The sequence below is a fragment of the Boleophthalmus pectinirostris genome, unplaced genomic scaffold (assembly GCF_026225935.1).
Source record: "Boleophthalmus pectinirostris isolate CB_2022bp ecotype Guang Dong unplaced genomic scaffold, ASM2622593v1 HiC_scaffold_22, whole genome shotgun sequence".
Taxonomy (NCBI): Eukaryota; Metazoa; Chordata; class Actinopteri; order Gobiiformes; family Gobiidae; genus Boleophthalmus; species Boleophthalmus pectinirostris.
In genome coordinates this window covers 7763588-7774516 of record NW_026571190.1, presented here as the reverse complement: position 1 = coordinate 7774516, position 10929 = coordinate 7763588, and the positions used below count along the sequence as shown (strand labels likewise).

Below are 10929 nucleotides of genomic sequence, written 5' to 3'. Positions count from 1 at the left end.
AAACACTCACTCTTTATGTTTGTTTTGTTCTATTTATTTAAAATAATCAAGTATGTGTTCATACTGCTAAACTCTTGTCGTTTTAAGTTATAGTTTAGAAATGTATGGACAGTAGGGGTGTAACCATATCCAAGTCTCACGATACGATACCGTCACTGTACAAACCTCATGGTACAATATTTATTGAGCTATCCTTGGAAAGCTCAAGATATGGTGGGGAGGCTCATGATTAGGGATGTAGCGATATCCAAATCTTTTGGTACGATATTTTCATGACATACTTCTCATCGTACAGTATTTATTGCAATATTTTTTGGAGGTTAACAAAATTGAAGATGCTACTTTTTCCTCTTAAAATGCCTTTACAAGACTTCATCCAAAGAACTAAGACTTAAAAGTGCTTAAAACTGTTATTTCTTCATGTAGTTTACACTGAAATGGAGCAAAGGATCACAGTCTATGCAGTTCCCTCTTTTTTTTAGCTACTGCTGCACCATAACTCTTAATTTAAGCAAAGAGACTTGTCATTTGAAATACTGTGATGGTCCACGATATTATTGCCAGAACTTTGACGATATGATATCACGATATTTTGGTTATTGTTACATCCCTAAAGCATAGACTTCACTTTTGAATGTACAAAGATATTATTGTATATGGTCAAATACTAATCGCTTACTGGAAACTACTATCACTGTTAAAAGAGCTGTACCTGATTCAACTGTCTTAAAAAGGTGAAAAACAAAACTATTTAATTTTAAACATGTTGCAGTGGTTATTCCTCACTTAACCAGTGCATAATAAAAATGCAGTGGCGTTATACACCTCTCTCTCTCAAAGTCGCTTTACAATTCCGTGCAAAATTAATTTCACCACCAATAAGCATTTAGCTTCTGAGATCTGGCAAGGAGGTTTGGCATTCTGAACCTCCTAATTATTCACCAGCATGACCTGATAAATGCTTTTCACAACTCTGAGAGGCCAATGCGGAGTTTTGCCATAATGGTAAAGCTAATGTACACTTCATGACTAGTGTATAATAAAACTCTTTATAACAAGATTCATACAACATTTTGACCTCAGGAGCTGCTTATACAATAAATCTGTACTGGAGCAAGACACATTTTGCTCAGATACATGGAAAAATCAGAGTAGGGCCTTTAACTTTGTATATTATATATCTTTTTAAAATAATCTTTGTGAAGATTTGGGTGGTCCATGTCTGACCTTCTGACCTGCAGGCTGGTTCCACACGTGCTCTTGGGTGGGTAAGCTGCTCAGTGCTGAGGAGGTGTGTGCTCCTCACTCTGCACTGTCAACACAATGTTTAAGAACCTCAAAGCTCCTTAAGATAATGGCCCAGATTGACACATGAGCCGCCACGCTTATGGGAAAGTCTTGTGCTGTTTGACCATGTGGATCAGCACAGCATGACTGCAGTGTATATCATCGCAATATTTGACTTTTTGTCTGCGTTTTACTAATCCTTCAGCGCTATTTATAATTACATGAAGTACATACGTATACTAAAGTTCAATAGGGTATTTTTTTATATGTTTGGATACCTGTGCCTGTATTTGTATGTCAGATTTTATAACAATAAATGCTGTATATTCTAACACGGTGTTGTGCAGTTTACTTTCTATTTGAATGTTTGGATTTTGATGCCCTCTGCTGGCAAGTTAAAAATAAAACCAGGTTAAAACAATACTTGGGAACATTCTCCATGGAGATAGATATGTTTTATTCCATACTCTGATCAGCCAGTTCCTTCTACGTTCTGCTTCAAACATAAGGGACTTGAACCAGACTATAGAGAGTGAAAAGATGCATACTATGACTTTAAATTCTCCTAAATTAGAATTATCTAATTTTACAGGTCAAAATGAGATTAACTGAATGTACAAACACAATTAGAACATGGTGGAAGGCTGAATGTCTCTCTACACCAGGGGTCTCAAACTCAAATTACCTGGGGGCCACATTAGATAAAGTCTGAGTGAGGCTGGGCCGCATTGAGTATTCGATAAATAGCGGTTGAACGAAAAAAACACCGTATGTGCACGTGTACTCGTATTAACAGATCCACTTAGACTCATTGATTCACAGCTGCTGGAAATAGAGTTTTGGGATGTAAACTGCATCAAAAATTGAGTTTTGGGATGTAAGCTGCGTTAATAATCTGTTGTTGTGAATCTGCAGCTTCATCTGTCAGTGCAGCCCGCGGTAGGGGGTAGGGGGGCCTACTCGCTACTTGTCAACTTTGTCGTAGACAAACGAAATTCGGGTGGTGGATAGGTCTGGTCGTTCCAAACAAAAAAATATATTACGCGGTTGCTAGGCAACCAACAAGAAGTCGGCCATATTGGACCGATCAAGCGAGTCGGCGCCAAAGCCGCAATTTCCTGTCCTCGCATTTGAACGAACTCGTCCTAGGGCATTTGACCCAGACTCACCAGAATCATTCTGTATCATCTAGACAAGTGGGACATTAAAAGTTGTTAAAAGCTTTTTTAAAGGTTAAACAGTGTTGCCGTGGCAACGGTGCAAATTTCGCGTTCTTTTTTGCAGCTCGCCACCAAATTTCGACGAGTGATAATTCGCACAAACTTTGGCCAATTTCACTCAAACTTTAATCGTTGGTGGACACCCCGACCCTGAACAGAATTATAAAGGAAAATCTCAAGTGGACACAATAGCGCCCCCTAGGGAAATTGCATTGAACAGCAAAATTTTACTTTGATTGATAAAATTTGGTACATACATTTGTGACATGGTCTCGATCAAAAAAGTCAAAGATACCCCCACACTGTTTTTTTATCGTGTTGCCATGGCAACAGGCCAAACATCTGACCTCGCCAATAGGACAGCCCAATAAAAAGTTTTGCATAGCCAAACCAAATTTGGTACACAGATGCATCATGGGAATAGGAACAAAAAAGTATATTACGTGGTTGCTAGGCAACCAACAGGAAGCCCGCCATATTGGACTGATTGCGAGACTCAGCGCCGATGACGCAATTTCCTGTCCTCGTATTTGAACGAACTCGTCCTTGGGCATTTGACCCAGACTCACCAGAATCATTCTGTATCATCTAGACGAATGGGACATTAAAAGTTGTTAAAAGCTTTTTAAAAGGTCAAACAGTGTTGCCGTGGCAACAAGGCAAATTACGGGTTTGTTTTTGGGGCTCACCATCAAATTTCGACACCTGATAATTCGTACAAACTGTGGCAGCTTTCACTCAAACTTTCACTCAAACCCAGGACTCAAACCCAGGACTCACTTAAACTCAGGACTTAAACCCAGGACTTAAACCCAGGACTTAAATTTATGATTTAAACTTAGGATTTAAACCCAGGATGTAAACCCAGGACTTAAACTAAGGATTAAAACCTAGGGCTTAAACCCAGGACTCAAACCCAGGACTCACTTAAACTCAGGACTTAAACCCAGGACTCAAACCCAGGACTCAAACCCAGGACTCAAACCCAGGACTCACTTAAACTCAGGACTCAAACCCAGGACTCAAACCCAGGACTCACTTAAACTCAGGACTTAAATCCAGGACTTAAACCCAAGACTTAAATTTAGGATTTAAACTTAGTATTTAAACCCAGGATGTAAACCCAGGACTTAAACTAAGGATTTAAACCTAAGGCTTAAACACAGGACTCAAACCCAGGACTCACTTAAACTCAGGACTTAAACCCAGGACTCAAACCCAGGACTCACTTAAACTCAGGACTTAAACCTAGGACTCAAACCCAGGACTCAAACCCAGGACTCAAACCCAGGACTCAAGCCAAGGACTCAAACCCAGGACTCACTTAAACCCAGGATTTAAATTTAGGATTTAAACCCAAGATGTAAACCCAGGACTTAAACTAAGGATTTAAACCTAGGGCTTAAACCCAGGACTAAACTCAGGACCTACTCAAACCCGGGACTCGAACCGAGGACTTAAAACCGAGGACTTAAATCCGAGGACTCAAACCCAGGACTTAAAACTGAGGACTTAAAACTGACGACTTAAAACTGAGGACTTAAAACTGAGGAATCAAACCCAGGACTAGTAGAGTAACTTGTGTGCACTCGGTCTCTTCAGCAGATGACAGCAGTCAGCAGAGCGCCCCCCGGAGGAGAGCAGGTAAAGGGAATAAACCTGTGCCGGACTCTGGAGACTGCACGGAGCTGAAGGACGAGACGGCTCAGATCCAGGTGCAGGGTCTGGGTGAGGTCCAGTCCGACGAGAACCCTCAGGACCCTCTGCAGAAGGTCGTCCGGTTCAGTCCAGACCGAAGCCTGCTGCTGACCGGAGGCACTGACAGACACGTACGAGTCTGGGAGGTAAAGACTTCTGCTCCATCTACCCCTCTCCTGTGCATCCTCTGCTCCATCTGCCCCTCTCCTCTGCATCCTCTGCTCCATCTGCCCCTCTCCTCTGCATCTTCTGCTCCATCTGACCCTCTCCTCTGCATCTTCTGCTCCATCTGCCCCTCTCCTCTGCATCTTCTGCTCCATCTGCCCCTCTCCTCTGCATCTTCTGCTCCATCTGACCCTCTCCTCTGCATCTTCTGCTCCATCTGCCCCTCTCCTGCTCCTCTGCTCCATCTGCCCTCTCCTCTGCATCCTCTGCTCCATCTGCCTCCTCTGCATCTTCTGCTCCATCTGCCCCTCTCCTCTGCATCCTCTGCTCCATCTGCCCCTCTCCTCTGCATTTTTCTGCTCCATCTGACCCTCTCCTCTGCATCTTCTGCTCCATCTGCCCCTCTCCTCTGCAATGTCACTGTTGTATTAGAAACTTGAGGAAATGGTTCAAACTTTGTCCTAACATATACAGTTGTTGTGTCAGTGGGCAAGGCAGCAGACAAATTATCCAGGAGACCCAAGACAGTAGCTGAACACCTGAAGATTGGTGCTTATGTTTAACCTCGGCTGTGTGAAGGGCAGGTTAAATTACAGAGAACCATGCTGGCACAATATAATATACTTTTAAGTGGCAAAGCAAATTTTTCTCCACAATATTGAGGGTTTTGAAACGTGTTTAAAAGCTTTCTAGGAGCACCACATCTGAGAGAAAACTGAAATCTAATACAACAATCCCATGTATTTCAGAATATGTTTGTAGACATCTAGTTAATAATTGTAATTTTCTAATCAACGCACTTTAACTTTACCAAGCGGCCACGATGTTTACATGAAATCAGCGTTGTTTAAATGTGGTTATGTGTGTTCAGCTGGTGACTGTGGGAAGAGACTTCAGCTGCAGCGTGTGGAGCGGAGACCAACTCGCCATGAGCCTAAAGTGGCACCACACCAGACCTGGGACCGGGGAAAAGACCTACCGCTACATGGGCTGCAGGTATGGACTAACCAGTACTGAGACTACACCAGACACCAGATCTAAACTAGGGCGGTTCTGAATGCCCCCCTATACCCTAACGCCTCATTCACTACATAGACCCACACGCTTTAGACCACACTCTGGCGTCTGGGTGAGAAAAAAAGTGTGCTAAACTTTTTTTTTTTTTTTTCCCTGTCATAAATAATGATCATATCAGACGCACATTTTTGTCACGCTGAAGCTCAAGAGATGTAGAAATTTGATCTTATTATCTTTTAATAGCTCAAGCTGAGGTAAACGTTACACCATAACGGTTTATTTAAGAGTGTTGTATTCATAATCAGGATCAACAGTGTGATAAAAAAGAGATTCTATCTGATTCATTCACTAGTGGTGTGTCCAGTTAATGACCTGTTGCTGTACGCTGTTGTTTTTCCGACTCTCCCATTGTTGCATTGTGGTCGTTATTGGTCGCTCTAGTGAACACCAATGCCCACTATTTTTCAAGGTGCATTGTGGAAAATCTTGGCATGCCAGCGGAAATTAGGCTTAATTTGTGCTAGATATGCTCTGATATCCAACAAATGGAAAAAACTGTCCAAGAAGGTAACACAGTCTTATGTCATTAAAGCAAATGACAGCCTTTTGTAAAACACAGTAGGCGATGACGAGGTGAATAGTGATGGAAAAGATAGTAAAATAATACATTGATTCAGCAGTGAGCTCCTCTTGGGATTGATTAAAACATCCCACACAGAAGAATAGGCCTATCCTCTTTTCTTTTGTGGTTCTGAGCTGATGAAGAGACACTCACAAGACTTGAGCCTCGTGACTTGTGCTACATGAGCTGCTTCAGCTCCCGACACGAGCCGCACCACAGGACACAGTAGATGCATCGGTCACATGAGTTTTCTTAGAATGACACACTCAGCGACACACAGAACTAGTAACTCTACACAGGTGTTACTTTCTGAGCTCAACACAATCTCTCTGTCCCCCATGTGAATTTGGACACATTTCTGATACGTTTTTATCTGTGTTCCAGGTTTGGTGCAGTGGAGGACCAGAAGGAGGCTCTGCGTCTCTACACGGTGCAGATCCCTCACAAACGCGACAGAAAGCCCCCACCCTGCTTCATCACCAAATGGGACGGCAAGAGTTTCCTGCCCATGCTTACTGCCCCCTGTGGCTCAGAGGTCATCTCCACGCTCGCCGTTAGGTAATTTTAAAAACATATGTCTGATTTGGCTTCAGGGGCAGGACTTGGACTTCTTAGTAAATCAAACAAACCAAACACCTTTTTACTGTGATTCTTGTGATTCAAAAGTAGGAACCCTCTCCTGCAGTGTTGTTCAAACGTTTGTCCATTACTAGGGGTGGGACAAGAAACAATTTCCACAAGAAAAGTCAAGATATGAGATTGGTTCCACAAGATGAGATTTGGCATAATTTGTTACTGAAAAACTGTGCAGCTCAGTTCATGACTTGGGGACTTCAGGACTCACAATTTTTCATTCATTTTATTAAATACAATTGCTGTCTTTGTAGCATTGCTTTTTGGAACCCCTTTTTGTCCAATCCAAATGTGAACACATGAGGGAAAAAATAAAATAGTTTTGCCCATGCACAATATTGTGCCAATTTTCACTTGCGAGATGTTGTGGCACGAGGTCTTGTCCCATCCATACTCATTGCACATTAGTCCCCATGTTTGTTTTGGCACAGTTTCGGGCAAGGTGATTAATTAATCCAAACAAAATTGCAATTTGATGGACCCAATAAGCAAATCACAAAAGCTGTTATTTTTGAACTACCATAATTTCTTCTACAGACAACAAACAACAAAATACTCTGCTAACCCTGTAGTTTAGACTTGTACAAACATGTCCAGAAATGTGATTCTTGTATTATTTTGTCAGTTCATATTTCAGCCTTTTTGTCAATTCCTCTAATCGCAATTGGATATTTTCCCAAGTTGTTTAGTCTAGTCTAGATTCTATGAACAGAATAGGAAGAGTCTTGGCTTGCCCGGCTACAGGGGCAGTGTAGTATTTGTGTAGTGACTCGTACCCGACTGTGTGAATAAAACATGATAAACAATAATAATAACCACAGCTAATCTTTGTTTCAGTGACTCTGGGACGTTTCTGGGTTTGGGGACAGTGACTGGATCTGTTGCTATTTACATCACCTTTTCTCTACAGGTAACAATTCTCTAACCACATCTGTATTTTAAATATGTAAAGGTTTTATTGCAAGATTTTGGGCATCACAATATTCTATAGGCTTATAATATTTAATACAAACGGGTAAACTTATTGTTGTTAATTGTCTTTTCTACAGTCACTACAATTATTTTGTTTTGTATATTGTTTTGACATTTTGCAAGTGAAATGCCATGTGTTCAAAACAGTGATCAAAGCGAAGGGTGGCTATTTAAAAAAATCAGAAACATGTTTTGAGTTATTTTGAGTAAAATTTTGTAATACATTCTATTTGTGTTTGTTCATTGTTTTAATGCCTTCAGCGTGAATCTACAGTGGAAATAATCATGGGAATAAAGAATAAACATGAATGAAAAAAACTTACTGGTAGTTTAAAAGACATAAAATAAGAAAAATATGACCTCGTACAAATTCCAATACCATCTGCCATGACTCGTCACAATCTTATCTGGTCACTTTTTTTTGTTCTTAGATCAGTTTTTGACCTTGAACTTGTTTAACCCTCTTGTCTGTTGTTGCCCCCTCTGCTCTTTCTGTAGAAGCTGTATTATATTCAGGAGTCTCATGGGATTGTGGTCACAGACTTGGCCTTCCTGCCAGACTCGCCCCGGGGAAGACAGCTGAGGGGGAACCACAAGGCGGCCATGATGAGTGTGGCCGTGGACAGCCGCTGCCAAGTGCACACGCTCAGCAACCGCAGTGAGTTTTCAGTACAGTTTGGCTGAAGAGTTATAATCTTTATAAAAACTAATATCGAAACTAGATATTTGATCAAAACATGTTTAACCGTCGTGTTAAAATAATCACAACTGTCATTCTTCGTGATTAACATGTACACCAAGAATACCACAATATTTTTATGCAGTACAGATTTGTGTTCAACTTTTTTATATCAATATCTTCATTTACTTCTGCCTTAATCATACACACCAAATAAGTCTGTGCAATTAATCGAATTTTGATCACAATTTCAATTTGTGTGTCAAACGATCTCCAAACTCATATAATTGAGCTGAAACGATAAAATTGAACAAAGTTTATTTTGGGATATTTTTTATATAAATAAGTATATTTATTTTATTTTTTGTAGAACAGCTACATAGATATATTGTTTATTTTTGATACATTTATGGTTTTCTGAGCCTTATTTCATGTTCAATGTATATTTTATATTTATTTGTTTTATACATTGCAAAACTGCTCTGAGGTTCATATTTGTAGCCTATATTTATTTTCAATTTGACAGTTTTTGCGTAAATGATCAATAACAAAATGGTGTTGTTGTTTTGTTTGAGGGAGAGAAATGCTGAATAAATGCATCATGTAACTAAAAAATAATCATTTGAATAACCACAATTTCAGTATTGACCAAAATAATCCTGATAATTATTTTTCCCATAATCGAGCAGCCCTAATACCAAATAATACGTAATGTTTTGAAATTTGAACCCCTTAAATGCCAAAAGTATAAAATTATGTGCATGAAAAAAAAAAAATCTATATCTTTCAATTAATTTTAATTTGTTTGTGCTGGGGTTATCAGAGGTTGGGGATGTCCTAAAACAGTGCCAGCAGTGGTTTGGTTTGGTTTCTGTCTCCATGGTAACTGCTTACCATTCCACCATAGAGTTACGTGTAGTATCAAGTACTTTTTTATTTTTTTTATTTTTTATGTTAATTAAGGACATCACAATTGCATTATACAATCTAGATGCGTTTCTTTGAGTGTTTTCTAGTTTTCAACACCTGTCCGTAGAAAAAATATAAGATACCTGCGTAAAAACAGATAAGACACATACATAGTTACATACAGATAAGAAAATATTTTGCATTATTACATTTTCAGTGAGAACATTTTTGGTTGGAAACATGCCATAAACTTTGCACAAATGTTTTTACTTGCTCTAACTGACTGAACCGTGACCGTGTGTTTGTTTCAGGGTCGTGTCTGGTGTGACTGGTGCTGGTCTCCTGTGGTCTGATGGACGTGATGGTGATTCTGCTCCTTCAGAACCTGTTTCCCAGGTTCCTCTGATCCTCCGTCCAACTGAAAGACTTGAAATCCTCTTAAAGAAAATACACGTATATAAAAACAGCACAGACATCTCACACCACTGGGAAAAGGAACGATCCGCTTAAATGGCTTGAATTCTGGGTTTTTCGCTTAATTTTAGTAGTTTTAGTCAATTTGGCGTCACGTTATAATGACTAAACCTGAATAAACCATGCACAAAGACACGATAGAATACATAAATTAACAAACAGCTGATGAAAATGCTCCTCAACGTCAAGATGAGTCAGCTTAGAAGGCTCTGACATCTGTTCTTGATTCCTACTGGACGTCCCAGCAGGAAGATGAAGACCCAGGGCACGCCGGAGGGACTATGGCCGTGTCTCATTTCTCTTTCCTCGCTTCCTCCTCATCGATTCCTCTCCTCAAGCCTCCATTTTTCACCTTTTAATCAAGTGACATCCCGAAGAAAACCACAGAAGGAAGGAAGGAGTGAACACGAGCGAGACTTCAGGAGGCAAACGTCGGATAAAAGAATCAAACTTTATTGGTCGTATGAGGAGTTTTTATCCTCTCTCCTTCATTATCATCATCACTTTCATAAAACCATAGACTGTATATATGAGTGGACAGATCTAACGCTGTAGCCACCATGTGCCAAATAGAAAGTTCTCCAGGAGGCTCTTCTGGCTCCTTCTGACTCTGGCTCTGACTTACTTTAGGACCTTGTGGCTCCTCTCTCTGTACCTGCTGCTGTGAACCTCGACATTTTGGTCTTAAAATGTTTATATGAACCCGCTCTACATGATCCTGAATTTGTTTTTGTTTTTTTGCTAGTTTGTCCGTCAAAAAAATCCTATTCATAATATAGAGTCTGGCTCCAGATTTGCTCCTGTAACAGTGAACATCTCAAGCTTCATTTGAGCGGTGCTGAACTCTGTGGGTCACACTCACTTAGTCCACTTCTTTTATACAGTCTATGCAACAACACGGCTTGGGAATCATCATCATTCTGGCACTGGCTGCTGCACTGACACATGTCGGTACAGGCTAAAGTTTTAGTTTCTGGTGTGCAGTTCTACAGTCACCTTTGTATTTGGCAGTGAACCGTGGACCTGGACCCTGGGCCTTCACTAGGACCAATTTCTGGCCATCATGACATATACATACATATATATATTAGTGCTGTCATGCGATAAAAAAAAATTGAGAGATTAATTAATTATGATCTGTAATTAATTAATCGAATTAATCTCATTCTCTCTGAAGTTATTCAGATAATTCTAGTGAAGGTGTATGGAGTTTAAAAACACAACAGAGCACTTCCTGTATTGGTGCATGACAT

The 10929-nt window shown here is 40.3% G+C and overlaps 1 pseudogene; it reads left to right on the top strand.

Annotated features, from left to right (window-relative positions):
- Positions 1–1218: 1218 nt before the first annotated feature.
- Positions 1219–9608, top strand: LOC110158268 (prolactin regulatory element-binding protein-like; annotated as a pseudogene).
- Positions 9609–10929: the final 1321 nt, after the last annotated feature.